The 534-nt window shown below is 53.2% G+C and overlaps 1 non-coding gene across 1 annotated transcript; it reads right to left on the bottom strand.

Annotated features, from left to right (window-relative positions):
• Positions 1–209: 209 nt before the first annotated feature.
• LOC116008533 lies at positions 210–328 on the bottom strand. The gene has a single exon (XR_004095909.1). It is a non-coding gene; the product is annotated as a 5S ribosomal RNA (ribosomal RNA).
• Positions 329–534: the final 206 nt, after the last annotated feature.

The raw sequence follows: 534 nt of genomic DNA, 5'->3' as shown, positions 1-534 counted from the left end.
CTCTCGCCCAAGCACGCTTGACTTCGGAGTTCTGATGGGATTCGGTGCATTAGTGCTGGTATGATCGCATCCGTCACGTACTGCGCGCAAAATGTACGTGACCCTCTCTCTCCGCGCAACTTCTCTCGCTTAGCGGTTTAGCGGTTTAAAAGGATAGTACCCTTAGCGAGCGGTCCAGCGGTTTAAAAGAAAGATCAAAAAGAGGGTGGGGGATGCAACACGAGGACTTCCCAGGGGGGCACCCATCCTAGTACTACTCTCGCCCAAGCACGCTTGACTTCGGAGTTCTGATGGGATTCGGTGCATTAGTGCTGGTATGATCGCATCCGCCACGTACTGCGCGCAAAATGTACTTGACCCTCTCTCTCCGCGCATCTTCTCTCGCTTAGCGGTTTAGCGGTTTAAAAGGATAGTACCCTTAGCGAGCGGTCCAGCGGTTTAAAAGAAAGATTAAAAAGAGGGTGGGGAATGCAACACGAGGGCTTCCCAGGGGGTCACCCATCCTAGTACTACTCTCGCCCAAGCACGCTTGAC

Source organism: Ipomoea triloba, chromosome 16 (genome assembly GCF_003576645.1).
Source record: "Ipomoea triloba cultivar NCNSP0323 chromosome 16, ASM357664v1".
Classification (NCBI taxonomy): domain Eukaryota; kingdom Viridiplantae; phylum Streptophyta; class Magnoliopsida; order Solanales; family Convolvulaceae; genus Ipomoea; species Ipomoea triloba.
The sequence above is the reverse complement of the archived record's forward strand: the minus strand, read 5'-3'. Positions and strand labels throughout refer to the sequence as shown.